Source organism: Sus scrofa, chromosome Y, assembly GCF_054392235.1.
Source record: "Sus scrofa isolate SSC_HxYL_T2T_F1_AM1 chromosome Y, Sscrofa_HxYL_maternal_Yorkshire_Landrace_v2.0, whole genome shotgun sequence".
NCBI classification, from domain to species: Eukaryota; Metazoa; Chordata; class Mammalia; order Artiodactyla; family Suidae; genus Sus; species Sus scrofa.
Window position 1 is genome coordinate 15256384 of NC_139402.1, and position 26908 is coordinate 15283291.

A 26908-nucleotide genomic window follows, 5' to 3' on the forward strand; every position below is an offset into this window, starting at 1 on the left:
TCATTTGCTGCTCTTTTGAGTTGCCTTGGTTGGTTTGTTTTCAGACACTTTCTCCTTTGCCAGAGGACACCGTCTTGCCAAGATCTTGCCTCTGTCCAGGACTCTTGCTTCGTCGGGGACAGAGTCACTCTTGGGAAACCAGCCTATAGATGAAAAGTCATCTTGGCTGGTAGAAAGCCAGAGCAGAGCATGTGAGTGTTTTCAGGGAGGTGTCATAGACCCTGTGGCCTACGGAGCTGCCTTTCTCCCTTCAAAGCAGGTTCCTGTGTGAAAAGAGCTATCCTGGGGAGGAAAGATCCCAGGGCACCATGGCCTTGAGCCCTAGTTTTCATACAGTTTGGGCCTTGCAAGCGCCACCACATCTATGTGCCCCTTCCTCTCTCCAGTCTGCCCCCTTCCAATTGTTCCTTGACTGCCACTTGGCTACCTTGTGTGTTTCTTGTTTTTCATTCTTTCTTTTGGCTCTGCGGATGCTATGATTCAGAAGCCATCTCAGCCAAATTACATCCCACTGTAGTTGATTGAATTGAAGTGTTTGTGCCATGGATCAAATCTTTGCCACAGATTAAACCTGTGACTTGAGCCAGAGCAGTGACAATGCTACATCCTTAACCCACTACTATACCAGGGAAATCGTCTTTGACTTTTTCAAATTCTGGTTTTTATACGGTAACCCTTTCTGAGATGGACCTGGTTGGTTTCCAAAAAGGTTAAAGAAATCCTGCTCTACGTGAGGGTTCTGTCTTAAAAAGGCAATTAGAGGGAAGAGCATGCTTTTTTTGTCGGGGAACTCAGAGGCCAATAGGGCAGACAGCTATGCTAAATAGAGGCAGGAAAGTAAGTGCTGTCACTAAGAGAACCATGGAGAGTGTTCCTTTTCACTCCTTCCCCCTGAAGACCCAGGATGAGGTAGGATGAGGCATCCAGTCCTCTGCCTACAGCATCTGTGCTCAGCTCACATGCTGTGAAATCACTCAGGACGATCACATACCAAACCCCAATTATGTTAGTAAGACTGTTCACAGATTCTGATAATTTCTCCCTTTTTCCACAGTGCTGGCTGGCTGAATGTTCTAACAACAGCCTCCAAGTAGTGGCTTAACAGGATATGTGTTTCTTGTTCATGTCAGTTGGGCGTGGGCTGTGGGAGTGGGGAAGGGGGCTTTGGAGACTCTGTAATCTAAAGAGTCACTTGGGGTCCCAGGCTAATTCCATGGTTGGACTCTCCCAAGTTTTCAGGCTTTCAGCAATTATCCCAGACGGAGTAGGTCAAAAAGCATGGGACATATTTTCTCCTGGTACTGGAGGCTGGAAGTCAAAGACCAAGTCTCCAGCATGGTCATGTTCAGTGAGAGCCCTCTCCATGTTAAGAGCCAGTTACCCCTTGCTGTGCACACATGGAGACAGGAGGAAGGGGTCAATGTCTTTTAAAAGGGCCTGATCCCATTGTGAGGGCCCCATCCCCTAACACTATCATGTTAGGCTTTGGGATTTCAACATATGAACTTGGGGGGAGGGGAACGGATATTCAGAACAGAGAAGCCATCCTCTGCTGGGTTGTTTGTTTTGAGACAACAGGCAGGGTGCATGAGAAGGCATGGAGGGTTCCTCAGGAGATGAAGGGACAAGGGGTGTGTGTTACCTCTGCCTAAGCCCTAATTGTCTGCAGCCTGGTCACATGGCTCTGCCAAGCAGCACATGTCAGTGGGAAATGTGATCTTACTGTGTGGCCAAGAGGAAAACCGAGCTGGAGGTTGGTAGAAATGCGAACAGTGTTGCTCATCCATTGCTTTGGTTTAGACCAAGTTCTACGTGTGACTCCGCTTTACCCTAACTTCCAGAATTGAGACTAGAGGGCAGCTGCCCAGGCAAGTGCCTATGTATTCTAAACAAGTAACAACTGATTATTTGAGTGCCTTGTCAGGACTAATGTGGCAGTATGTAGTACAGGCAGTTCTGTTTTACACAGACATAGAAATAAGGAATCTCCTCTCTGGACTTCTGGTGTGTGGGTCAACACCCTCTCAGGGGATCTGCTGGCAGGCCGGGACAGCGCTCATCAAAGTTTGTGTTTAATTTCAGGGAGGTCATGCCCCGCCTCCCTGCTGAGAACCTGGCTGTCGGGAGTCAGTGTTACCCCATTGAAGTTGGGGGGGGGAAGGACACATCCAACAGGGTTTAATTCTCCGTGTAACTAGCTGCAAATGACTGGGCTCCATGTTCTGGTGGGCTGTGGAACTCCCTGCAAGCCAGGTGTCGCAGAAAACATGAAGGGGGTCGCCATAATTTCTCGAGGATTGGTTTGGAATCATATTGAGACAAGGAGTTTCCTCTCTGAATTCCATATTTCACATAAGACTGCACTGGGAATATGAAGGATATCTTGCACCCAGGAGGCTGGAAGGTATAGACCAAGGCATCATGGGATAACTCTGGCCTCCTGCTGATAAAGAGAATGTGTTTGGGATCAGTGCCTATAGGTTATTTTTTCTCTCTTGCCACGTCTTGCTGAGAACCTTTACTTTTCTGCAATTTGGTGTAGGTGCTGTCATGTATCCCAGCCACATGAATAATATCTACCACCGCACACCCACCCGGTCTAATCCCTGGACACTGTGACTATGGTATGTTACACAGCAACACAGACTTTGCAGGTAGGATTCAGGTAAAGCTCTTGAAATGCGGAAGACTGTCTTGGATAACCCAGAGGGCTCAGTGGAGTCACAAAGTGTCCTTATACAGGGACGTGGTAAGAGAGTTAGAGTTGATGAGGAAATGTGATGACAGAAGCAGAGCTCTAAATGATAGCATCACTTAGGCCTTTGCAGGCACCTGGATGCCTTTAAAGCTGGAGGAAATGGCCATGACCCAAGGGACATGAATGGCTTCTAACCACAGAAAAGAGAGAATTTATTCTCTCCTGAAGTCTTGAAAAGTGTTCACTTGTACCCACAGGTTGATGTTAGCACAGTGAGACCATTTCAGGCCCCGGATACTCATTATTATATGATAATATTATATGATAATAAACTGGTATTTTGTTTTGTTAATTTTTATAAATCTAAAAATATGTATTTCTTTTGTTTTGTTTTTGCATAATGACCAAATTTTTGAATCAGAGTTTTAGGTTCACCGTAAAAGTAAGAAGTACATAGATGTTTCCCTTTTGTGTCTCCCTTGACCTGTTGCTTAGCCCCTCGGATTCTAACATCTCCCACCAGAGAGCTACCTTTCCTACAGTTGACTCACCTACACTGACATATCCTTATCACCTATAGTCCAGTTTACTCTGGGAATTTTACATTCTTTTGGGGTTAGCCATATGTACTGTGACAGGTGTAATCACTATGGTAAAGTCTGGTATTGTAAAGATGCCCTACCATGAAAACCTCTGGGCTTCATTCATTTCCATGCCCTCTCTCCTTAGCCCTCCTCCCTCTACCCTCCCATGCTTAGCTCATCCTGTGACTGTCTCCTTAGGTTTCCTCTTACCAGAATGTGCTTAGTAGGAATCACAGAGTTTATGCAGTCTTCTCTGAGGGGCTTTGTTCAGTTAGTAACATGATTTATGTTTCCTCCATATCCTTTCTTGCATTGGTAACCCATCTCTTTTTAGCACCAACCGATACGCCATTGTCTGGATGTGACAAAATTGAGTTACCCATTAACCTGCTGAAAGACTCTTGCTTGCTTTCAGGGTTTGTCCATTAGGAGCAAAGCTGCTCTAAATATCATGTGCCATGTTTGGGTGTGTGTCTGTGTATGCATCTTCTACTCTTAGGTAAACTCCAAGAGCATGGATGTTGGACCATATGGTCGGAATGGGTTTATCTTTGAGGCACAGTAGCAAACTGAAGACTTCCAATGTGGCTGGGCTGTTTTGCATCCCCACCTGCCATGCAGGAGTGTTTCTTTCGCTTCACATCGTCACCACCCCTTGGTGTTAGTGCCCAATATTTTGGTCATTCTTATATTCCCTAGTTGCTTAAGTTTGCATTTCTCTGACAACATATCATGTGTAGCCTCTCTACCTATGCCTTCTACCATCTGTGTATCTTCTTTTCTGAGGTGTCTGTTGTCTTTGGCAATTTCAATCAATTTCTTTTTTCCTTCTTGTTGGGATTTAAGGGCCTTTTTTGGGTATATTTTTGATAAGGTTCTTTTTAGATATGTCTTTTGCAAGTATTTTCTCCAAGTATAAGAAGCTTGCCTTCTTAGTCTGTGGACATTGCATGTCATGGAGAGAATTTTTTTTCCATTGATTTTTTTCTTAAATGAAATCAAATCTGCCTGTGAATTTCTTTCATGGATCATGCCTGTGGTGCTCAATGTAAAAAAAATAATTGCTACAAACAGAGTCATTTAGCATTTCTTATTGTTACCTTATAGAAGTTTTGTGGTTTTACCTCTTAAAATTGAGGTCTGTGGTCGACCTTTTTTTCTTATTTTTTTTGTGGACTATGTAAAAAATTTGCCTAGAAGTGTTTGTTGTTCCATCACCACATCCTGAAGAGACTGCCTTTTCACCTTGGGTAACTTCTGTTCCTGTGTCAAAGAGCAGTTGACTGGGTTTGAGCAATTATTTTTCTGGGCTCCGTGGTGTTTTATCAACAAATATGTCTCTTCTTTCATAAGTGCCACACTGTCGTGTGAAGTCTAATACATCAGTCCTCCAGCTTTGACCTTTTTCAGCACTGCGGTAGCTACTCTGGGTCTTTTACCACACTGTCTAACATTTTGAATAATAAGGATATTAATGTTCATAAACTAACTTGCTGCCACCTTGATTTGAATTGTATGGAATCTGGAGGTCGCTTTGGGAAGAAGTGACTTCTTGGTCAGCTTTGGTCTCCCTAATAAAGCCTACTCATGCACTTATTTTAATTTCCTTTAATTTCTTTTACTTTCCACTCATTTCTTGCATCAGATGTTCATCGTTTCCTCATATAGATTTGTGGCTATTTTGTTACACTTATACTTACTTTCAGTATTTAGAGGGTTGAGCATATGAATAAACTTGGCTGCACGTTCAACTTCCACTTCCATGGCTGGAAACTAATTAACCTATAAGAACCTTGAATCCTGCCAGTTTATTATAATTACAGATTACTTCCAGAAGTATTTACTGATCAATCATTGGCTTTTCCTACCAAGACAGTTAGGACATCTGCAAACAAAGAGTTTTTCATTTGCTCTGCTTCATACATTTAATTTCATTTTCTAGTACTCTTGCCTTAGCTGGGATTTCTGGTGCAGTATTAAGTGGAAATGGCAAGAGATGGTGATTTGCTTCATGGGCAACTTTTAAGCTTCTCATTCTTGAATATGGTAGCTATGGGTGTTATGTGCTAGACATTTATGACATTATGAATTTAAGTTTATTCCTAGTTCAGATAGTCTTTTATAATCAATAGGTGTTGGGTTGGTGACATGTCTTTTCTACACTGATCTGATCATATGAAATTTCCTCTCAATCTGTTGAAGTGGTTTTATTTCACCTCAGAAATTTGAAGAGGCATACCTAGGATGATTGCTAATTTGTCACAGAGGACTTTTCATCTGGGTTTATGAGAGGCATTTTTGTGTTGTTTTCATTTCCAAGGATCTTTTCAGCTTTCTGTAGCAGGACAGTGCTGGACTAATAGGAAAACACAGCAGTTACACTCTGTGCTTTATATTCTGATAGATATAGTGGAAAGTTTATTATTTCTACTTTAAATGTTTGGTGGAATTTTCTGGTAATCTCTTGAAGCCTTGGGGACTTCTTCATTTGGATCATGATTAATTATTAATTTAATTTGTTTAATAGATACAGGCTTAGGCAGCCTATCTATTTCTTCCTGTGTGACAGATTTTTTTCTATCAAGGAACTGATCTGTCTCTTATAGGCTGTTAAATATGTGAGCATAAAGTTGTTCACGTATTACTTTATTGTTCTTTTCATGTCCATGCAATCTGTAGCTGAGTTTCCTATTACAATTGTGATGTTAATATTTAGGGTCTCATCATGTTTTTTCATATCCAGCTTACAGTCTTAAATATTTTATTAATCTTTCAAAGGAATATCATTTGTTTGGCTGATTATTCTCTAGAAACCTCCTGATTTCCCTTTATTGATAACTGCTCGAATGTTCTTTCCTATTCTCTCTGTATTTTTTCCTCTCTTTTTAGTTTCTTAATAGGGACACTATGAGTGATTTTAGATCATTCTCTGCTTTCCTTTTTACATCTGCACCTCTGGCATATGGAAGTTCAAGTCTTAGGGGTTGTATCAGTGCTTTGGTTATAAGCTCACACCACAGCCTTTGCAGCTCTGGGTCTGAACTTGATTATGCCACCTCTCTCATAACTTATGTCAATGCTGGGTCATTAACCAACTAAGCAAGACTGGAAATCAAGCCTGCATCCTCAAAGACACCACGGGGGCCTTAATGTGAACCTAGCCACAATAGGAACTCCCAGATTTTTCTTTTCTTATACCTGCATTCAATGCTGTAAATGTCTCTTGATGTATTGATTACACCACATATAGCAAGTAAAAATATAAATGTAGGTTTTTTACAATATTTCTTCAGTTTCTACTGTAGTGCAAAGAGGCAAGCCACACAACACACCCATTTTATTTTTGCCTTTATTGTCATGATTTTAGGTGGTGGGTAAAACAAGACGTTGCCATGATTGATGTCAAAGACCATTTTGCCTATGCTTTCCTCTAGCAGTTTTATGGTATCTGGCCTTATATTTAGGTCTCTAATCCATCCTGTGTTTACTTTTATGTGTGGTTTTCGAAGATGTTGTAATCTCATTCTCTTAAATTGTTGCCCAGATTTCCTAGCACCATTTATTGAAGACATTGCCTTTCCTCCAATCTATGTTTTGACTCCTTTGTGGATCGTAGCTTCTTGGGTTTCTTTCTGGGTTTTCGAACCTAGTCCATTGATCTATATTTCTGTTTGTGTGATTGTGCCATACTGGTTTGATTATTGTGTCTCAGCAGTATACTCTGAAATCAGGCAGCCTGATTCTGCTAGCTCCATTTTTTTTTTCTATGCTACATTGGCTATTTGAGATCTTGTGTGTTTCTACGCAAATTTTGTAATTTTTTCCTAGATCTGTGAAGAATGTAACTTGCAGTTAGATAGGGATTACACTGAAGCTTACTATAGGTAGTAGTCTCATTTTGACTGTATTGATTCTTCCCATCTAAGAGCAGGGTATATGTTGGAGACCACTGGACTGCAGAACTCTGTAGAAAGCAAACTTGAGGATGTTCTCCTTGTGGCTCAGCAGAAATGAATCTGACTGGGAAACGAGGGTGGGGTTTGATCCCTGGCCTCGCTCAGTGGGTTAAGCCTCTGGCATTGCTGTGAGCTGTGGTGTACTGCAAAAGTTGTGCTTTTGTTTATTAGGCTGGTGTTTGCAGATATGGTGAGATAACCTGTCTTGTTAGGTGAAATGAGTACAGTGAACTTTTCCTTCCAAATTCTGCAGAGGTCGCTTGGTGAATATCTACGTGCCTGGGACAGAGTTTGTGGTTAGTTTACATGGCTGGTGGCTGTGGAAATTATGCTCAGATGTCTTCTCTGGCTTCTGCAGAGACTATGGCTTGGCTGGCTGAATGGTTATAGTAGAAGTTCTGGTTTGACTTCCTGATCAGGCTAGTGGAAGTTGTGATCAGGCCCGCTGGCTGGTTACTATAGAGACTGAGGTCCAACCTCCCAGTCCAATTACTACCAAAATATGGTCAGCCTTCATCATGTGATGACTACAGAGGTTTTGGTTTTGGTGCTTACCCTGGTGGCTGCACAGGTGGTGATTAATCTTGCTGGTCCAGTGGTTATAAAGAGATTGTGTTGGAATTTCCTGAAAGAATATGGCAGAAGTAATTGTTACACTGTAATCTTGTGAAGAATTTGCAGTTTGGCTTTATGCATGGTTGCTGCGTTGAGTGTGGTTGTCTCTCTGCCTAGTTGCTGAGGAGGTGGTTGTTTCCAAGCCAGCTACCACAAAGGTCTTAGGATTACTGAACTGCATCCTGAGGTAAGTGGTCAGTGGTGATGTCTCGCTTCCTGGCAGGTTCCTTCCAAGACTGCTTTACTTACTGGATGCTATGATGTTTGTGTTCAGGCTTCCTGAGGGGATTATCCAGATATTGTGGTGTTTCAGAATTCTTTTTTTTTTTTTTTTTTGAAGTAGACGTTGTAGTTGGGCTCCCAAGACTCTTTCATAGAGGTGTTGAAGGCAGGTTTCCACAATAGGGAAATACCATAAATTCAGGGTTCGTGGTATTTCTGCCTGATCTAATTACTGTAAAGTTTTTGGTTTGCATTCCTTGTTTCCAAAGAGTATAGATTGGTTTCTGGATTGGCTACACACAAATGCAGATTATATTGGACAGAAGAAATTTTCACATAAGGACATCTGGGGAAATCATTCTGGCTTGTATGTGATTCAGTTTAACCATGATGGAGACTAGGAGAGCCACTCGTATAGCCCACTAAACATGTACTTCACACCGACCAGGGTTCTTGGCTCCCTGGTAAATAGAAGTTGATGAGAAGTGAGGCACCAGAAATTCAGGGAAGGCTTTATTGAGCCCTTGAGGAGAAAAAGGAGACTAATAATGTGACAAGTTCCTTTTCTTGCTCCTTGATCAGAGGCAAGCTTGTTTCTTCTCTGGCGGGATAGGGGTAAGTGTGGTGTAAGGTTTGGGTCAGTGGGGTGGTTTAGATTTTCTGTGCACTTCCTCAGTGGTATTGTCCACTATGTATGCCACATAAACTGGTTTTGCACCTGACACCCCGATTTTGATGGAGGGTTGATTTCTTTTATTTTTTTTCTTTTCTTTTATTTTTTATTTTATTAAGTTTTATGTTATTTTAATTTTTATTTCATTTTATTTTATTTGCCTTTATGAATCTTCTCATTCATCTTTTTCCCAACTGCCCATGCATGCAGTTATCTGTAATCCTTTATTGTTTTTTTTCTTTCATTGTTCAAGGAGACATTGTTCAAGAGGCAAGCAGCACAACAAAGGATCCCAAGTCCTAGCCTGCCTCATCCCCCCCCCAGGTCATTGTACACCCCTTATTCTTAACTTTGTTCTTGAAGTTTGGACCTGTGGAGTAGGTGTGTCTTATGGTCTCTATACACTGACGGGATAAGTCCCCACTTTTGCCTGCTGGAAGCAGGGTTGCTGTGTGCAGGGCTTCGCCCATCAGTAGGGTAAAGTGTGGAGTGTCTTTCAATAGGCCCTCATACCTTGTTAACCTTTCTCCAAAGGATCCAGTGATGTACTTTGACTCTAGCAGAGCCAGTGGCTGATGAGGGGTGACAGCATCTCTGTGTTGTCCAGGGGGAGCTTGCAAGCATCCCTCAGGCAGCAGGACATGACAGGGTCCCTGAGTTGAGTTATGGTGAAAGGTTAGCCCCTGGTCCCAAATATGGTCCCATCTTTGGCTCAGGACTCCTAATGCCTTCCCTGACCTCTGTGATTGCAGAGAATTAAGGATTTATCCACATTGGGATGTCCCCATGCTGTCACTCTCTTCACCTTTGCCTTTAAAGCCTGAACATCCCACTGAAAGTCCCTATTCCATTGAAGGGGGGTCACTTTGCCTTCCCTTTGGAGCCCTATGTAGGGCTTGGCTCTCAGGGCATAATTTGGAACTCTCAGGGTTCCAAATTATATATGGGAGGAGCAGCCACCCTAAGCAAGCCACAGTGTTGCCTCTCTCTGGTTGGAGACAGTAATGCACTAACTGCTGTATTCCATCTATGGCCAGGGCCCATGCGCTTTGGTTAACACAACGCCTCTAGATTGAAACCACTGCTGTGAGACCTGAGACTTGTTTGCAGAGATTTTGCTTTACTTTAATTTTTCATGATTGTTATTATTCCCATTATCATTGGTTTCCAGTGTTCTGCCAGTTTTCTCCTGTAGAGCAAAGGGACCCAGTCTGTCCCTCTTCATTTCTTGTTCTCTCTCTCTCTCTCTCTCTCTCACATACACACACACACACACACACGCGCACATGCACAAACATACACACAATAACACAAAATCACACACCCCCAAACTATTATTCTCACATTACCTCCATCATGTTCTATCAGGCCTGACTAGATAGAGTTCCCTGTGCTAAACAGCAGGATCTCATTGCTTATCCACTCCAAATGCAAAAGTTTGCACTGCTTAACCCCAGACTTCAAGTCTGTCCCACTCCTCACCCCTCTCCCTTGACTGTCTTATTCTCCGAGTGCATGCATTTCTTTCCTCTAGAATGTTTCATTGGTGCCATTTATTCATTTCCAGATCTGTGCTGTCTTATGGCATTTGTCTCTTCCTTTCTGATGTACTTCACTTAGTATATGCATCTCTAGCTCCATCCATGTTGTTGCAAATGGCATTATTTTGTTCTCATGAACTCTAGTTTTCCACTGTGAATATGTACCATATCTTTTTAATGTACCCTTCTGTCAATGGAATTTAGGTTGTTTCTATGTCTTGCATATTGTGAATAGTGCTGAAATGAACTTTCCAGTCCATGTATATCTTTCAAGGAAAGAGTTATCTGGATATATGCCCAAGATGGTATCGTTGGGGCATAGGGTAATTCTATACTTAGTTTTCTAATGTACAGCCATACTGATCAGCATAGTGGTTGTAGTGGTTGTCCCAATTTATGTTCCAGCTAACAGTGCAGCTGGGCTCACTTTTCTCCACACCCTCTCCAGAACTTTTTATTTATTGACTTGCTAATGATGGCCATTCTGACAGGTGTGAGGTGGTACTTCACAGTAATTTTGAGTTGCATTTCTCTAAAAATTGTGAGGTCGAGCATTTTTTCGTGTGCCTGTCAGCCATTTGCAGGTATCCTTTGGATAAATATCTTTTCGGGTCTTTTTCCCATTCTTCAACTGGCTGGTAGGTTTTTGCTGTTGTGTTTTATAAGCCATTTATTTCAGAGATTAAGCCCCTTCAGTGGCTTCATTTGAAAATATATTTTCTCTCATTCCAATGGTTGTCTTTTTTCATTGTTCCTTTTGCTGTGCAAAAACCTGTCAATTTGATTGAGTCCTTTGTTTACTTTTGCTTTTATTTCTGTTGCCTTTGGAGACTGATGTTGAGAAAAATCATTTTTATTGTTGATGTCAGAGTATGTTTTGCCTCTCTTCTCTTCTAGTCATTTGAGGTGTCCTATCTTATGTTTACATTTTTAAGTGATTTTGAGTTTACTTTTGTACATGGTGTGAGGGTGTATTTCAGTTTCACTGAATTACCAGCAGCTGTCCTGTTTTATCAGCATCCCTTTCTGAAAAGACTGTCTTATTCCCATTTTATATTCTTGCCTCCTTTGTCAAAGATTAATTGAGTGCAGGGTTGTGAGTTTATTCCTGGGTTCTCCACGTTGTCCTGTTGGTCTATATGTCTGTTTTGGTGGCACTACCACAGTGTCTTGTTTACTGTGGCTCAGAAAAATTGCCTGATGTCTGGGAGAGTTATTCCTCGTACTTTATTTTCCCCCTTAGTGTTCCATTGCTTATCTGGGTCTTTTATGGTTCCATATACATTTTTGGATTGTTTGTCCTCGTCCTGTTAAAATAACGGAGGTCTTCTGATAATGATGTCATTGAATCTGTAGATTTTATGGCATACTATTGCTTTTTTAATAATATTAATTCTTCCAAACATGGATCATGGGATATCTGTCCCTTTATTTGAATCCTCTTTAATTTCTTTAAGTTTTATGGTTCAGCTTATAATCTTTCAGCTCCTTGGTCAAGCTTATTTCTAGGTCTTTAAATTTTGGGGGTGCAATTTTCAAAATATTCTATTTTTTATTTTTTTAATTTTCTTACTTATTTTGAGTGCAATCAAGTGCAACCAAAATCTGAGTGTCAATTTTGTATCCTGCTACTTTGCCAAATTTGTGGGTCAGTTTGCGTAGTTTTGGTGTGGCCTCCTTAGGATTTTCTATACATTGTGTCATGTCATGTGCACGTAGGGAATATTTTACCTCTTCTGTTCCAATTTGGATGCCTTTGACTTTTTTTGTTTGTCTAATTGCTGTGCCTAGTATTTCCAATATTATGATGCATAAAAGTGGCCAGAATGGGCCTTCTTGTCTTGTATCAGAGTTTAGTGGAAAGGCTTTCAGCTCTTTTCCTTTGACTATTAAGTTTGCTGTGGGTTTGTCCTAAATGGCTTTTGTTGTGTTAAGATATATTTCTCAGATCCCCACTTTGGTAAGAGGTTTGATCGTGAGTGGATGTTGGACTTTATGGAATGCTGTTGCTGCATCTATTGAGAGGATCATGTGGGTTTTTAGTTTTCATATGTTCGTGTACTGTGTGATGTTTTCTGCTGTGAGTATTTTCAACCCTCCTTGCAAACCTGAGACAAAATCCCCTTGGTCATTGTATATGATACTTTTCTGGTCAATGCTTATTTGTCCAAAGGTGTCTGGGTTTCTTTCTGTGTTCTCCATTCTGTTCCATTGTTCTGTCTCGCTGTTTTGTTACCATTACCACACTTTCTTGATGACTGCATCTTTGTAAGATGGCTTAAGGTCTCGGAACATTTCACCGTTTTGCCTCCTGCTTATTTGTTGGTTTTTTTTTTTTTTTTTTTTTTTTTCTTTTACTCTCAAGATTGCTTTGGGAAAGCTGGGTCTATTTTGTTCCATGTACATTTTTGGATTGTTTGCTTTCTTTCTGTGAAAAATGTCGTGGGTAATTTGATTTGGATTGCATTGAATCTGTAGATTGCTTTGGGTAGAATGGCCATTTTAACAGCATTAATTTTTCCCATTCAGGAGCGTGGAATATCTTTCCATTTCTCTACATCTTCTTTAATTTCCTTCATTAATGTTTTATAGTTGTCAATCTATAAGTCCTTTACCTCCTAGGTCAGGTTTATTCCAAGGTATTTGATTTTTACCATGCCATTTTTAAAGGTGTAGTATTTTTATGCCTTTCCTAAATTTCCTCATTAGTATACAGAAATGCAACTGATTTCTGAAGGTGAGTCTTATATCCTCCTACTTTTCTGACTTTGTGGATCCGTTCAAACAGTTTTGAGGTTGAAATAGTTGGAATTTTCAAAATGTAGTATCATGTCATCTGCATAGCATGACCGTTTTACACCTCTTCTCTTCTTATTTGTAGGCCCTTAATTACTTTTGTTTGTCTGATTGCTGTGGCTAGGACTTTCAATAATATATTGAAGAGCTGTGGCAAGAATGGGCATCTCTGTCTTGTTCCAAATTTTAGTGGGAAGGATTTCAGCTTTTCTCCATTGAGTACAATATTTGCTGAGGGTGTGTTATATATGACTTTGAATGTGTTCAGGAATGTTCCCTCTATCCAGCTTGGTGAGAGTTTTATTTTGTGTATGGATTTTAGACTCTGTCACACGCTTCTTCTGCATCTTTTGAGACCATCATATGTTTTTGATGTTTCTATTTTTACTGTGGTGTATGATGTTGATTGATGTACGCATGTTGAACCATCTTTGTGAACCTGGGATGACACCTACCTGGTCGTGGTGTATGAACTTTTTGATGTGTAGTTGGTTTGGGTTGGCTGAAATTTTGTTGAGAGTTTTTGCATCTGTATTCATCAATGATATTGGCCTATAATTTTCTACTTTGGTGGTATGTTTGTCTGGTTTTGGAATTAGGGGAATGCTGGCATCCTCGAATATCTTTGGGATGGTTCCTTCTTACTCCGCATTTTGATAAAAACTTAAGGAGGGTGGGCATCATTTCCCGTGTGTATGTTTGTTAGATTTTGCCTGTGAAGCCGTGTGGTCCTGTAGTTTTATTTGTAGGGAGTTTTTTTTTTTTTTTTTTTTTTGATACAGTTAACTTTATTACTAGGGATCCGTATATTCAGTTGATCTATTTCTTCTTGATTCTGATTTTTCAGGCTGAAAGACTCCAGAACATTGTCCACTTCTTCTACATTGTCAGATTTGTTGGCATATAGTTGTTGCTAACTTTCTCATATGGATTTTTGTTTTTCTGTAGTATCCATTGTGATTTCTCCTTATTCATTTCTTATTTTGTTTATTTGGGTTGTTCCTCTCCCTGTTTCCTGGTGAGCCTAGCCAGAGGTGTGTCAATGTTGTTTACCTTTTAAAGAACCATCTCTTGGTTTGGTTGATTTTGTGTATTGTTTCTTTGATTTATTGATTACTCTTTCATCTTTATGATTTCCTTCCTTCTGCTGACTTGATTTTTTGTTGATTCTTCTTTTTCTGATTCACTTAGGTGGTGGGTTAAGTTGTCGATTTGAGACTTTTCCTTTTTGTAAAAGGAAGTCCTGCGTAACGATGAACTTTATTCTGAGCACTGCTTTGGTGGCATCCAACAGAATTTGAGTGCTTGTGTCTTCATTTTCATTTGTCTCCAGGTAACTTTTACTTTTCTTCTTGATTTCCTCATTGGCCCATTGGTTTTTTCAGAGCTTGTTGTTTTTTCACCATGTAGTAGGTTTTTTTTCTCATTTCCTTCCCTGTGGTTGGTTTCTAGTTTCATGCATTGTGGTCAGTGAAGATACTTGCAATAATTTCTATACTCTTCTATTTGTTGAGCTTAGCTTCGTGCCCCAATATGTGATCAATTTTTGAGATTATTACTTACACACTTAGGAGAACGTGTATTCTGATTTTTTTGGGGGTGTAATGTCCTGAAAATGTCGATTAAGTCTATGTTTTCCATTGTGTCCTCTAGGATCTCTGTTGCCTTATGGATTTTCTGTCTAGAAGCTTGGTCCATTGATGTGAGTGGGGTGTTAAAGTCTCCTACTGAGATTGTAGTCCCATCAGTTTTTCCTTTTATATCTGTTAATGTTTCCTTCAGCTATCTGGGTGCTTCTATATTTGGGGCATATATGTTGCTGTTTATAACCTCCTCTTCTCGAACAGAGCCTTTAACTATAAAATAGTGTCCTCCTTTGTCTTTCTTTACAGCCTTTGTTTAAATGTCTCTTTTATCTGATGTGAGTATTGCAACTCCTGCTTTCCTCTCTGGTCCACTGGCATCAAATATGTTTTGCGCTCCCCTCACTTTCAATCTATATGTGTCCTCTGTCCTAATGTGAGTCTCCTGCTTGTGGCATATTGAGGGGTTTTGCTCTTTTATCCCATCAGCCACTCTGTGTCCTTTCATTGGAGTGCTCTGTCCATTGGCATTTTATCTGATGATCGATAGATGTTTATTTATTGCCACTTTAAAACTCTTAGTCCAGATGATTCTATTATTCTTCATTCTTTCTTTCTCCTTTTTTTTTTTTGGATGGCTGGTCTCCATTTATTTTATGCCTGAGTATCACTGTGTGCCTTAGCCTGATAGGTTGAGTGCTCTCTAATTGCAGTTTCGTTCCTCATCATTTCCCCCTTTATTTTTTTTTTTTTAATTTACAGATCTGATTTTTGTATTGCTGTAGTCTTTCAGCTTTTGTTTGTTGGAGAAACACTTTATTTCCCCTTCTATTTTAAATGGTATTCTTGCTGGATAGAGTATTCCACGTTGCATAATTTTTTTTTTCCTTTCAGTCCTTTAAATATCTCTTGCCATTCCCTCCTGGCCTGTAGAGTTTCTGTGAAGAAATCAGCTGATAGCCTTATGGGGGTTCGCTTTTAATTGACATTTTGCTTTTCTCTCTCTGCCTTTAGAATCCTCTCTTTATCTTTAATTTTTGCCATTGTTATTATATGTCTTGGTGTGGTTCTATTTGGGTTCAAGTAGTTGGGGCCTTCTGTGCTTCTTGTATCTTGAAGTCAGAATCCTTTAGATTTGGAAAGCTTCCAGGGGTAATTTTTTGAACTATATTTTCAACCCCCTCTTGTTGTTCTTCTCCTTCTGGAATTCCTACTGCGCAAAGATTGGCCCATTTTCTATTATACCGTAAGTCTCATATGGCTTTCATCTTTTTCCATTTGGTTTTCCTTCTGCTCTCCTGTTTGGCTGATTGCCATTGTTCTATCTTCCACATCCCTAATTCATTCCTCAGCGTTATTCATTCTGGTCCTCACTGTCCTTAGCTCCATTTGTATCTCTGCAAATGAATTTTTTGGATTTGCTTGGCTCCTCCTTATGTTTTCTCATAGCATTCTGAGGGCGTCTGCATTCCTGTTCATATCTTGTCTTCATTCCTTCAGTCTTTTCACTGTCTCTCTTTTGAACTCTAAGTCTGACAGACAGCTTCAGTGTTGAAGATTTTAGGTGAATTCTCCCATTGTGTAAACTGGGAATGTTTTCTGAGCTTCCTCATCTTGCTTGTGTTTTCCATTTTCTGTGAATTTGGGGAAGCCAAAATGTAGTTTGGCACAGTTGAGGCTGCACCGCATTGGTGGAGCACATCAGCAGGGCATGCATTGTGTGCTGGGTCACAATGCTGAGCCTAGGTTCTTCCCATTGCCAGGCATGTTTGGGCATTGTGCACCATCCTGAGGGAAGTTGGGGCTGGATGATATGGGATGTGGTTGAGGCACAGCCCTGCAGTTGGGCAGGGCTTTCCCATGTGCTCAGCGGCAGCAGAGTGCATCCTGCGGGCATGCGGTGCTTTTCGGTGTGCTCAGCTTATCAGTTGCCAAGGGTGGGTGGGGCTGGCCTCCTTGCTCTGTGGCAGAAAGTTGCTTCCTGAGGGTGGGCAGGACCAGGCAGTTCACTCCATGGCAGAGGGCCCTGCCCGAAGGTGGTTGGGCCTGGCAGGTGTGCACCATGGTGGAGGTGAACTTCCCACATGTGCCTGGGGATTGCTGGGGCATGCCATTCAGCAGAGCACTTCCCAAAGGGGGGCAGTCCTGGCCTGGTTGCGCCATGGCAGGAGGGTTCTTCCCAAAGGCTAGTGGAGCTGGCCAGTGCTTGCCACATTGGAGTTGCCCTCCCTGCACATGGGCGGGGCTTGCCCTGGTGCTCCATGGCAGTGGGATGCTTCTTGAGTGTGGGCAGTGCTGGCCAGCTCGCTCTGCAGTGGAGAGAGCTTCCCCAGTGTGGGTGGGGCTGGCAGGTGCCCATGGAGGTGGAGGTGCATTTCCCATGGCTAGCTGGGGCTTTCTGGGGCAACCTGTAGCAGTGGAGCACTTCCCAAGGGTGGACAGGGCTGGCCGAGTTGCCCCATGGCAGCAGGGCACTTCCCAAGGGTAGGCAGGGCTGGCCAGTTTCCACTGTGGTCGTGGTGCATTTCCCAATGTGGTGAGGAGTTTCCCAGGGCATGTCAGGGCAGTGGGGCACTTCGCATGGCTGGGCATAATTCCAGACATAAGTTCTTCCAATACGTTTTCAATAATCTTTTCTTTTACTTCTCTTTCTGGAATTCCTACTATGCACAGATTGGCCCACTTTATGTTATCCCATAGGTCTCTTATATTGCTTTCAGGGTTTTTTCATTTGGTGTTCTGTCTGCTGTCCTATTTGGGTGATTTGCTTTCTTCTATCTTCCACATCACTGATAAGTTCCCCTGCATTATTCCTTCCAGCCCTTACTGCCCTTAGCTCATATTGTTGGTCTGCAAATGAACTTTCTAGATTTTCGTGGCTCCTCCTTATGTTTTCTATTTCTTTTCTGAGGGAGTCTGTGTTACAGTGCTTATCTTCTCTGAATCTCTTTAGTACTTTCACTCTGCATTTTGAACTCAAAGTCTGTCAGACTGTTTGAGTGTTGAAGGTTTTAGGTGAATTCTCCTGTTGCATAAACTGGGAATGTTTGCTGAGCTTCTTCATCTTGCTTGTGTTTTCCCTTTACTGTGAACTTGGGGAAGCCAAAGTGTAGTTTGGCACAGTCAGGGCACATGGTGGTGGTTGGGCTCTTCCTGAGGGCATGCAAGGCTGGCCGGGTCCCACCACCGTGGCTAGGTGCTTCCTGTGGGCAGTCAGTGTGGCTGGGTTGTGCTGCTATGGTGGGGAGTTTCCGTAGGCTGGGTGGGGCTGGCCAGAGTGTTCTGCCTTGGCAGTACACTTCTTGAAGCCAGGTAGGGCTTGATGGGTTGTGCCACAAGATTGGAGGGCTTCCTGAGGGCATGCAGGGCTGGCCAGTGCCTGTCATGGTGGAAGTGCACTACTCCTAGGCTGGTGGGTCTGGTTGGTGTACGTACCATTGTTGGTGCCCTTCCGGCAGCCAGGGACAGCTGCCTGTGGTTCTCTCCAGCAGTGGAGGGCTTCCCAAGGGGGGGGGAGGGCTGGCCGATGCATGCCTTGGATGACGTTCACTCCCCATGGCCGGGAGGGTCTTGCCCTAGTGGTCAACAGCAGTAGGGGGCTTCCTGAGGGTGGCGGTGCTGGCTCTCTCACGCTGTGTCAGCAGAGCCCTTCCCAAGGGTGGGCAGGGCTGGCCTGTTCCTGCTGCTGTGGTGGTGAACTTCCTGACTTGGGGAGGAGGTTGCTGGGGTGCACCAGGGCATTGGGACACTTCCTGTGGGTGGACCACCAAGGAGGTGGTTGCCTTCCCATGGGTAGTGGGCCCAGTCCACTGCAGAAGGAATGTGGCTTCTCCCCGGGCATGCCCGTGGTGGAAGAGGGGGATGTGCTGGGAATGCCCTCTGTGCTCTACTAGCTGTTGTGCAAGTGAAAATGCTGTGGAGCAAGGCGTATTCTCTGGTGGCCCACACATCCTGCTCTCCCCTCCCCAACAATGGTGCAATGTCTCTCCTGCAGGCCCAGACCTTCTCCTGGGTTCCCTCTCTTGTGACTTTCCAGTCCCCAGCCTTTAGCACTTTGCAACCCTTCACCCCTGGGGCACCACTTCCTCATCTCTTATGCTGTCTCCACACCACCAATCCCAGCCTGCTCCCAGGAACTCACCTCCAAAGCCTAGGGCTTGGCACCCAGTCCCCACCAAAGCGTCTCAGTCTTTGGGACCTGTGCCAGCGGTTCTGATGATCTGTGTGGCTCTCACACTGCCTCTCAGTCCTCTAACCTGCTGATGCACTTTTCGTGGAGATCCCTTGGACTCAGCTGATCTTTCCGCAGGTTCGGTGAGTTTCCAGGGTGTGGGTTCCCTTTCTCTTTCACCATTCCCTCTCAGGAGTCCAGTCCTGATGCCCCTTCTCTCTCTCTCCTCTTTTCTGTTGCTTTATGCAGTTGTGTCAAGAGATTCTTCCCATTTTTGGAGGTTTCAGTTCTTCGGCCAGCGTTCAGTTGCTGTTCTGTGTGAGTCATTTTACATGTAGATGTGTATTTTTTGTTGCATCTGTGGGAGAGGTGAACAAATCCCCCTACTCTTTCACCATCTGGGATCTCTAAAATTGTGTCCTTCTTTATCTTTCTCTATGGCCTTTGTTTGTTTCAATGTCTATTTTTTCTACTATGTGTATCACAATTCCTGCTTTCCTGTCTTGACCATTGAAATATCATGTCCCATTCTCTCACATTCAGTCTATACGTGTTCTTTGCTCTAAAGGGTGTCTCTTGCAGACAGCAGGTTGTATGTTTTTGCTTTTTGATTCAATCTGCTGCTCTGTGTCTATTGATCAGAGTATTCAGTCCATTGACCCTTAAGGTAATTATTGAGAAACATGTATTTATTCCCATGTTAAACCTTGCTTTTCAGTTGATTCGTTGTATTACCTTGGTTTTTTTTTTTTTTCTCTTTTTTTTTTTTTTGATGATTTCCATTTATTTTATGCTTGGATACATTTCGTTTTAGTTTTCATGAATGTAATGTTTGGTTTGATTTGTGGTTTCCCTGGTTTTCAAGTAGGTTAACCACTTCCTACATCTGCTTGCTTTAGCCTGGTAGTCATATAGGCTGCAACACGATATTTAAAAATAGGTGTCTATATTTTCATACTTCCTTACCTACACTCTATGCTTTTGAATTTCTTCTTTGAGATCTTCGAGTTTGTCCTTTTGGTGTTCCTTGTGTTTCTCATCACTTTTTGAGTAGATTTTTGTTTCTTTTTATGTGTTGGTGATGTATGCTGGCTTATTTAAGTGACTGCTTTCCAATCTGTATATGTTCTGTCTTCTTTTTTCTCCTTCTTCTTCTTCTTCTTCTTCTTCTTCTTCTTTTAGCCATTTCTGTATTTTTTTAGAATGGGTTTAGTATTGGTGTACTCGTTTAGCTTTTGTTTGTTGGAGAAATTCTCTGTTTCCCTTTCCAGTTCAAATGATACTCAATAAATAAATAAAACATACATAAATGAATAAATAAATAATGATAGTCTTGTTGGGAAGAGTATTCTAGGCTTCAGAGTTTTTCCTTTTGGAACTTTGTATATAGCTTACCAATTTCTTCAGGCCTGTAGTGTTTCTGTAGAGGAATTAGGTGATTTGCGGGTTCTCTTGTAGTTAATGTGATGTATTTCTCTTGCTGCCTTTAGAATCCTCTCTTTATCTTTGCCATTTTCATTATAGTAGGTCTAGGTGTGGGCATATTTGTGTTCAGCCTGTTTTGTGCCTTCTGTGATTACTGTATTTTGATACCTGTTTCCTTTAGTTTGGGAAAATTTTGAGATATAATTTCTTCCAATATATTTCCAATCCACTTTTCTTTTTCTTCTGCTTCTTGAAGTGCTGTAATGCATAGATGGACCCCTGTTATGCTACCCCATAGATCTCTTATGTTGCTTTCATGTGTTTTCATGTAGTTTTCTGCCTGCTGTCCTGATTGGGTGATTTCCATTATGCTATCTTCCATGTCACTAATTCATTCCTCTGCACTCTTCACTCTGCCCTTTAGTGCCTTTAGCCCAGTTTGGCTATCAGCAAAAGACTTTTCTAATTTTTCCCTATTTTCCCCTAAATTTCCTCATTCCTCTCGAAAGTAATCGACATGACTGTTTGTAATGTGCTCGTAAATCCCTGATATTCAGCCTTCATTCCTTCAGTATATATTCACTCTACCCCTTTTGAACTCAGGTTTTTTGGCCTACGGAGGTCTGTTGCATTGTTTCTGCTTCACATGAAATCTCCTGTACCTTACGTGGGAATTGTTCCTGGGCTTCTTCACCGTGTCCATGATTTTCTTTTTCTGTGAGTTTGGGGAAGTCAAACTCTAGTCTTGGAGGGTTACTTCTAGGCAAGAGCAACCCTTTGTATTTTGTGGGGTGTTACCATTTATTTGGGGCATGGAGGATTGCATTCTTGCTGGCTCAATCTTGGGAGTGAGCAGGCCATTATCCCGAGGGTGCGGAGTGTATTTCCAGGGAGAGGGAGGTAGTGGGTAGGGCTGGTAGTGCCTTCTTGCTGGGGTCTTAGCAGCAGCAAGTACATGCAGGGAAGTGGCACAGGCTACTCCTTGTTTCAAAGCCTTGGGAGTGATAATGAGCTTTTTGCAGAATCATGAGGTGCCCAGAGCATTTGGTAGTGGCAGTGGCAGTGGCATGGTTTGTGAGTTCCCAGAGAAATTGGAGCAGAAACAGGTAATGTTTGGTCACAATGACCTCTTCTGAGGTGCCCTCTGTGGTGATTAGGGCCACAAGGGGTGCCTGTTCCTGGACCCCTAGTGGTAGCAGGCCATGCACACCTCTGGTGGTTTGCCCCCCCAACTGAGGACCCTTATAAGAAGCAGCCTGTCCCTCTTAGCCCACACAGGAGGTGGTACACCACTGCTCCTAGTTACAGGGTCTTGGCAAAGGACAGTGTTCAACCTTCTGGGTGCTTCTTCCGTGCAACTGTCAGAGCATTTGGCACTGACAGTTGCAGGGCGGTTATATGGCCAGGGTGTTGACAGCAATACTGAGTGGTGCTCAGTTGTAGTTCCCGCTCTGATTTCTGACCTCTGAGGTGACTGTGGTCAGAGATTGGACCTGATCACACACCCCTACCGGTGGCAGGCCTTGACTCCCTGTGGTTTCTGAGATGACTGCTTTGGGTTGTCCCCACTGCCTGTAGATCACTCAGGAGGCACCACATCTCACTTACCCACTTGATGCCCTTAACCCCCACCAGAAGGATCTGGACACCTATAGCCAGGACAAGAAGTGTCCAGGCTGCTGTAGCACAAGCAAGTGGCTTCTTGCCACCTGTGGCCTGCACCAGGTGCACCCTGCCCTCTGAAAGCCTGTGCACGGGTGAGCAGGGAGATTCCTTTGGCATCTGCCCCTCCTCCTTTTCCCCTCTGCAACAATGGCACCTTGCTTTTTAAGACAAAGTGGGGTCCTTTCTACTCCAAGGATGGCTCTGAGGTGACTCTTGGTATGATTGAAAATAATTCTTCTGAATGTTCTCCAGAATGACAGTAAAAGAGAAACATAAGAAGCTGCTAAGCAAATAGATTCTATATCTTTAAGGGACCTGTTCACCTGGCTGAGGTTTGGTGTTAAAGGCCAGCATTTGTATTTAAGCCTGTCTTTGTGTAAAAGAAGAAAGCAACCTCTACGTGTGAATCGGGACATATAAAGGGGTGGAGATAAAGGCAAAAATAACCTAGAACAGTTTGAGGATTTTAGAGAAAATGACACCCACATTTTTTTTCTACTACTTTTTTTTTTTTTGTAGATGTTTCACTGATGAACTACCACCCTGTGGTGACAGTGATACCATCTCTGATGATGTCATGTGGACATTGTTGTTGCTCTTATGGTGTAAATTATTGTCATGGTTCATGGATAAGATAAAATATCTTATCGTTTGGAGTGTGAAATGTACTTTTTAAGTAATTGTATACCTTTTTTTGTGTGTTTTGAGGGCCACCCCTGTGGCATATGGGCAATCCCAGTCAGGGTCAAAGCAGAGGTCTGTCTGCTGCCTTACATTGCCGTAGCAATGCTGGGACTGAGCCACATCTTTAACTCACATCACAGCTCATGGCAACTCTGGGGCTTTAAACCACAGAGAGAGGGCAGAGGGTGAAACTGCTTCCTCATGGACACTAGTTAGGTGTGTTAACCTCTTTGCCATCATGGGAACTCAATGGAATTTATTGATTTATTTTTTCTTTGCAATGAAGACAATCTTGTCAACTAATATCCAATTTCCATTTGAAGTAACAGATAGACTATAATGCAGCTGAGAAAACACTAAGTAAATACTATGTATTTTCCCTTTCCAAATTGACTTTTATTTGCCCCTTTTTCCACACCCTCATAATTGAGACCCCCATTCAATACAACTTGGACTATTTCAGAAATCTCTTGACAGCTATTCTCTATTTCCTTAGTTCCATTTTCCTTTTTGAAACAGTTACAGCTAGGGGACATGTCAAATGCTCCTCTCTAATTATCAAACATTTCAAATATTAAAAAATGGCAAAATAATCTGCCATTGAAAACAATTAAAATGACAAAAGGACAACCTGCAATGGGAGACAATTATTTCAGATGATGCAACTAATAAGGGCTCAATCTCTAAAATCTGCAAACAACCTATACACCTCAACAACAAAACAGCCAATTACTCAGTGGAAACATGGGAAAGAGACCTGCATAGACATTTCTCCAAAGAGAATATACAGAGGGCCAACAAGCACATAAAGAAATTCTCAACATCACTGTTTATTAGAGAAATGCAAATCTACACTACTATGAGGTATCACTTCACACTGGACAGAATGGCCGACATTAACAAGTCCACACATGAGAAAAGGCTAGAGAGGGTATGGAGAAAAGAAAACTCTCTTACACTGTGGGAGGAATGTAAACTGTTACAACCGCTATGGAAACACTTCAGAAAACTAAATATAGAACTAGCATGTCACGCAGCAATCCCACTCTTGGGCATACACCTGGGGAAAAAAAAGTTTCCATGAAAACTATATGTGCGCATGTATGTCCAATGCAGCACTATTCACAAGAGGAAAGACATGGAAATAACCTAAGTGACCGTTGGAAAGAATGGATTAAGGGATGTTGTATATATACACAATGCAACACCACTCAGCCGTAAGAAAAGAACAGAATAATGCCATTTGCAGCAACACGGCTGGAACTGGAGACTCTCCTACTAAGTGAAGTAAGCCAGAAGGAGGAAGGCAAGCACAATATGACATCACTTATGTGTGGAATGTGATATATGGCACAACTGAAACTTTCCACAGGAAAGACACACATGGATTTGGACAACAGGGTTTTGGTTGCCAAGGGGGAGTGTGCAGGATTGTGATGGACTGGGATTCGGGGGTTGAAAATGCAAACTATTGCATGTGGAGTGGGTATGCAATGAGGTCATGCTGTATAGCAATGGGAACTATCTCTAGTCACTTTTGATGCAGCATAATGTGAAACAAAGGATATGTATGTGTGTGGGTGTGCGTCTTGGGTGGGTGGGTCTGTGACGGGGCCACTTTGCGGCACAGTATGAAAGTGATAGAACACAGTAAACCAACTATGATGGAAAAATCATTTTAGAAAAAGAAATGCAGCATCCTTTTACTCTTAACTGTGTCAAAAGTAAAGAAATTGAAGCTATGAAGATGAACATACAAGTTTATTGCTGAAATAACAGAATTGCAGGAATTTGGTGACATTTGCCAGCATAAATGTTCATCTTCACTCTCCTGCATAACCTATAGTCCTTTGATAGGTCAGTGGTAATTAGGGTGATGTTCAGATACGGAAGAGGACTGAGGATTTGGCCTTGAAAGCGAGGCAGCAGATGTGTCAGTGGCCATTGGCATTAGGAACCATGGATGGGCTGCTGCTTGGGGGTTAGACACAGGGCACTCAGTTGGTGATATATTCTGGTATCTGGTTGGCAAAGGAGAAGGCTCCACCCTCAGTCCAAAATAACCACTTGGGAAGTTAGAAATAAGGTGGTACTGAGAAATGGAAGTGGTAGTTGTAATGAAATTCACGATGTGGCCACTTGCTGGAGAGTAGCTGCTTTGTGAGTGCATGTGAAACGTGGTCAACTGACTAAAAATAGCATGTTGAGCCATGGCAATTTGTCCTGGTGGCCTGACTGATGGTGATGATGGAGAAGAAAGACCACTTCTAGTTGGGGTAGTTGTATTAGAAATTCTCTGGCTCATAGAAGGCCATCTTATTAAAGGCACATTTAGGTTTGTAGAGGCTGAAATTGCATCTTCTCCACGAGTTTCTGCAGCCACATCAGAATTATGGTTATCCACATCACCCCCTGTTCTAGAGCGCTTCTTGCTGCAACCTTGAAGTAGAGAAGCCGATACTGGAGAAGCATTTTTCACCCTGACTCTTCTTTTCATCCTCACCAACAGATGGGGACAGCCTCATTTAAAATTTGGATTATGGTAGAACTGCAGCTAAAACCAAAAGAGAAAGGTATTTAGTGACCTTTTAAACAAAGATACGAGGACAAAGAATCCATAAAAATCTGACTTGTTTCATCACACAGAGTTAATGTCAGGAAATAATACTCATCTATTACTAACATTTTCAAAAATTTATGTAGTGGGAACAGGCAATTATGGTCCTTAAATAAAAATGCCTGGTGCATTTACAGTAACAGTATGAGGTTCAGGGGCTTGTATTGGGTGAGGTTCATTGAGAAGGCTCCAGGTGGCTAGGAAATTTCTCTATCACCCCAAATATTTTATGACCAAGTGGCCTTCAACTTAAAAGCGTAGCAGTACTTCATCCCACTTTCAAGGTCTACTATGACCCTATATGTATGAACATATTTGCAGATGTCCCTCTGTAAATAGTAACTGGACATTTCATAATACCTTGTTCCAAGCAGAGACTTCATTATCTTCTGCCAGAATGTTGGCTAGTGAGGCAGGTCTTTGAAAATTCCTTCGCAATTTAGTAAATCCATAAAGGTTAAGCTGTCGAACTAAGCTTTTCATACTCTCAGTTTCAAAAATTCTGAAGGGAGCCTTTCTCTCCAGAACTTCTTTCTTGAAGCGTTCTTCATTAATCACGATCGAGGTTCCATTTTCATCCCACCAAATGGACTTAAATCGATCACTTTCAACAATTTCCCAAAGTTTTCTGGGAAAGGGCAGAGGAGGAAAATCATTATCTCCATCTGGTTCAGAGGCACACAATGTGTGGCATGGCTCTTTCATCAGGGAGCCCTCAGACAAAGCCTGGAAAGCTTTTTCTTCAATCTGAGACCTCAAGTCCAAGTCCCCAGTGATTGAGTTATCACACCATGGAGATGTAATGGAGGATTCTGAACCAGTTGATTCATCTTTAGGAGACACACCTTGAATTTCTGAAGGAGCATTTGCCATCTCAGATTTGTTTCTCTTCAGCTACTTTCCTCACCTGCATGGCTTTTGAACTCTGCAGTTTTAAATGCTGCTTTGGTAAGCCTACACAGATAAACTATCCAATCCATCACAATGGTTGCCAGCCTGAGTAGCTGTGACATCACAAGACACTAGTCTCCTAGCAATCTGAGCATCACCTTCAGTCAGGGTTTACTTCTCTATGAAATTAGCCCAGTTAATATAAAATATGAGCTCCGTACTTGAACAGTAACCCAAAGAGAGAAAAAAAAAATGAGATCAGCAAATGAGACCCCACTCCAATGGAATCTTTTTAATAAAAAAATCACATAAATAAATAAATCCATTTCATCCCTGAAGTAAACGCAAGTTCTCTCTTGTGCACATATGCACTTGTGCCTGTTATGTAAGGCCTTGTAAATGGAAGAAAAAAAAAAAAAAACAATGGCAAAGTGAAACAAAAGCTATGCAGCTCTTGAGAGTGTATAACTAGAATCTGTGCAGTATTTATATTCAGAAAAACATAGCCAGTGTTCTATGTTGGCTAGCTTGTTACAAAAGTGTTCTGATCTCTGCCGTGCTATGGGTTCAATCCCTGGCCTGGGAACTTCTGCATGCCCCAGGTACAGTCCAAAAAATAAAAAGACAAAAAGAAAAGAAAAAAAAACCAAATACACAATCAAAAACAAAACAAAACAAAACAAACCATGACCTTTGTCACTAACCAAGACATGGAAGGGCCCTGGGCACCAGGCAAAATATCTATAGCCATAGAGACAAAAAAAAGATTGATGGTTGCTTGTGTTAG

The 26908-nt window shown here is 42.2% G+C and overlaps 1 pseudogene; it reads right to left on the bottom strand.

Moving 5' to 3' along the window:
• LOC146394395 (heat shock transcription factor, Y-linked-like) lies at positions 1-26103 on the bottom strand (annotated as a pseudogene).
• Between the last annotated feature and the right edge of the window lie 805 nt (positions 26104-26908).